Source organism: Pterocles gutturalis, unplaced genomic scaffold, assembly GCF_000699245.1.
Source record: "Pterocles gutturalis isolate BGI_N339 unplaced genomic scaffold, ASM69924v1 scaffold12078, whole genome shotgun sequence".
Taxonomy (NCBI): Eukaryota; Metazoa; Chordata; class Aves; order Pterocliformes; family Pteroclidae; genus Pterocles; species Pterocles gutturalis.
Window position 1 is genome coordinate 15,554 of NW_010125704.1, and position 4,147 is coordinate 19,700.

The window sequence follows — 4,147 nt, forward strand, 5'->3', positions numbered from 1 at the left end:
TATGATAAACACTAGGAACAGTTATTTGAATTTCTGCGTAATTCATATTCTGTTACAGACCAGCAGGTCACCATCCACCAAGATCAGATTCTTCTCTGACACATCAGTTGCCGCTTACTTGACAGATGAACGGTAAACTGGTCAGATCAGAAGCCAAATCCAGCCTGGCAGTTCCTGTCGGATTTCTTAATATTGCCTCTCGGGTACTGTTTGATATGTATATTTGTTTGTGTATTCACAAAAAAACACAAGCAAGTGTTGAAACTCCTCATAGTTATTGTTGTGTTAGAGCTACTGAGGCCCCCGAGGACTTGCTGTCTTTCATGGCAGGTCTCTCTGTTGAAGCTGCAATGTAATGGGGGACCCCTGGACCCCCGACTTACTCTTGAGGGTTTCTCCTTGTGTGCTGAGAACAGCCGTGAGGAATCCTGGGCCTCACCTCGAGAAATGAGTCCTTCCTTTGCAGAAATGGCTCATCTCTACGTGTGACCTGTTTGAGCGTAGGATAAAAAAATTGGGCTGGTGGTGGTGGCATCTTCAAGATCCCATCTTCTGTTTCAAGGTCTCTCTGCTCCTGCCCTCTGGTACATGTATACAGTAGTCTAGTATCTTTTTTTATTCCCCCAATAATGCCCATAAGGTTTTGGGTTCTCTTTTTCAGTCACAACTAAAATCCTTCCTGTGCTTCCTGTGTGAAAGAAAGGACTCTGTTTTCATGGATTTAGAGCAGGCCAGGTGAGAAACATTTCTTTGGGTCGTCTTAGTTGTCCGAGAGCTGGTAGATGTGAATTCAGAGATGCAGGTAGGTGAACTCAAGGGTCTGCTTGATGATCCTGTGAGATATAGAAAGAACGATGCAGCAAAACCGCATAGAGCAGGTTAAGAGTTATAAAGTGTAAGAGGTTGGAAACTAGAAAGTGGATGAGAAGCTACCATGGCTGGGCAGGAGGTCAGGGCACCTTTGGATGGTACATGGAGCATCCGAGGAGAAGCAGGCAGCACTTGGGACGTGGTCACTGCTGAGTGAAGCTTGGCAAGGAATGAATAAGATGGGGATCCACGGGAGCGTTGCCACAAGAGCTGCAGTTATGATTAGATTAAACGAAGACGTGGTCGAACAAACAGCTCTTCTGCTGAACTGGGCTGTTGATCCAAGGCTGGAGATGAGACAGCAGTGTGGGGGTGAGAAGGGGATTTCACCATGGAAATTGAAAGTATGGATTTGGAGGCTGTGAGAGTGGTACTGCTATCTGAATCATCCCCTTCTCTTCCTCAATATTGAAGGAGAAAGTGGCCAGACAGGGAAACTGAGCACATAAACTTGCATTCAGGTGTCCAAGTGCAGTGATTCTCCAACTTTTGTCCATCTCACACAGCTTAGTACTGTGGGACTGCCTGGGGTGGAGTTGTCTGGCTTGCACTCTTAAAAATAAATAAAACCTCAGAGTGCATAACTGGTTCTGAAACCAGTTTTCTTTGTTATTTCTGGTCATTAGCTACGGCAAGTGTCCTACCCAAAGTGTGTTTTCTCATGTGTGTTGTTTGGGTGTGTGGTGGGAAGCGTCGTACGCAGGGATTGCTGCTGGTGTCATGTCAGGTTCCCCTGTCCCATGACAGCTTTTTAGTGCAATTCTGAGAAGAAAGTTAAGTCTTGGTGGGAACACCTGATGATTTTTTTGTGTGTAATATCATAAAACTCTCCCGACTCCCCAAACCTCCAGTCCTGTTAATGGTGCACCTCATTTCTGAGCGTGGCGTTGGGACAGGCCACTGGTGGTATGCCCAGACTGGAAGGGACCGTGTGTAGCTGCCGCACTGACAGCCTAAGGCAGGCTGTCTGCAGCTGGTCCCTGTTCCAGAAAGCACCCTGCAGATCCCAGTTCAGTTGCTGGGAGAGCACAGCAGGAAAGCGTCACCATGTGCTTGCTCAGCTCTTAACCGCTTTGTGAAGCATCCACCGTTTGAGATGGGACCGTGGGTCCAGAGGAACCTTTAACCTGCTCTGGCACAGCTGCACGTGTACTTGAGGGAATCTGCGGGTTGGGTTGTCTGGTGCTGACTTACACTGGGGAAAAAAGTGTCGTTATTGTGCTCTCACATTAAACCAGTAACATGGAGTGTTCAAGGTCACTACAGCTCTGCAATGGGACATTCAAAAGGAGAGGAGTACTTGTGCTTTGTTGTGTTTTGGACGCAGACTCTGTGCGTTGTTCTCTAGTATTAGTGTTTAGCTGCTAAAACATTTTGGAGGAGCTGTGCTCAGTGGGATGCTGTCACTCATCCTATAGCAGCCTGTAGGACAGCCGAAGAAGGGGTGACCAAAGACTACCTGGCTCTTCTTTCTCAGTAAATACACTCTGTATATGGCATGGAGCAAAATAAATGTGACTCTGGCTCGCCTCGTTCAAATGTACCTTTGTTCTGGTCCCATTCTCGTGTAGGTCAGGTTTGCAATTCTTCTGCCCAAATCCTATTGTTTTAATTTTCATTCGCAGTCATGGAGAACATAATTTTTGATTTTGAGTCTCGCTGAATAAAATTAAAATCAATACTAACAGCAAAGGTTTTGTCTTTTGTTAGACTGAAATATTAGAATCAGACATCATCAACGTTCATTATATAGATGTCATCTTTATGTGATAAATGCATATAAATGAAAACTTGCTGTGTCAACGATAGCTCCTGAGATACTGAACAGCGGCTACGTGTTAACTGGCAGGGCGGGGGTAGTCGGGGTTACTTGGCGTGGAGGGGGAGCAGCTCCCCTGGCCTCTGTCTGGTTTCAGCTAATTTTCAATAATTGAAATACTGAGGAAATTTCAGGAGACAGGAAGGAGAGACATATTTTGCTGTTAGGTTTTTAAAATGTAAATAAGATGCCTAGGAAAACTGTATTTTCTTAGCTTTACTTCAATTTCCACAGTGAGGAAGTATATCAGTAAGACAAATTGATAGCTCATGAACTAATTCTTCACATCAGGGAAATTATGGAAAACTTGTATTTTTGTAAAATATCAGTTGCAGTAAAATTTCAGGTTTGATTCACGAAGGCAGCAATGTTGATGTAGTGCATTCCTGTCTGTGACTTTGTGATGCTGCACAATTCTTTTTCAAAAAGCAGAGCGATGCAAACCATAGGCGACCATAGGAAATGAGAATTTCTGTAACTAACAGGTCTCAAAATGATTTCAGGAATCCTTGTTTGATAGTTTTCATATCTAGCTGTGTACCACGGAGAACCAGTTTTTAGCCCTCGCCTTCTTACATTTTTAATGGTGTTCAAGATAAGAGTAATTAATTATTGATCAAGTTTTCAGCTGACAGGTGTGGAACAGACAGGTTTAAAAAACAGGAGTGGCAGCAGGGAGAGATGTGTGTGCCCATGTGAGGCTGGTACAACCCAAGATGAAGGAACAACAGCCATCAGTCCCGTTTGCAGGCAGGTGAGGTCTCTTGGGAAGCAGTCGGTTTGGGTAATTCGCTGCATGCTTGCAGTACGACTGTCTGGGCTGCAGACCCAATACAGTTCCTGCATCTGTGAGCATCCAAACAAGGATACTGAGGATCAGGGAATACTCAGCATTTTTCGTGCTGGCACAGTAGGAGTTAAATAGCTTGAGAATGTGTTCGGTTGGAAGATCAAACTGTAGGACCAGAAAAACGGTCTTAGGGCGATTGCCTCAGATAACTTGATGTGTTAAGTTCCTAAATACCAACCCGGTGGAGAACTTTCCGTTCCAGCAGAGTTCAATGATTGCAACCCGAAATAGTCCACGTCCAGGCTATAGATGGTATGCAAAAACTTAATGGTAATATTGGATAGCAGCAGGACATAGTTTGGTGAAGCTCCATGGCCTATAGGGTGTGAGAGCTGAGCGCCAGTAATTGCAGTGTCCCCTCCAGCCTGAGCCTCCGGGTCCCTGCCAAGCCGTCTGCGCACCAGAGACCTTTGGCAGGCTACAGCCCTTCCTTCGGAGTGCAGCTTAACAGCAGCAGTGGCAGTTCTTGCTTATGTGGAAAAGGAATATTGGTGAGGAATACAACCGACTTCAGAAATGAAGCTGATCTTCTGGAAATGGTGCAATCTGCTTTATCTGAACAGTTCGGCTGCTTGTGGATGGAAGCGGGGAGAGTGGGGTCTCCCCGG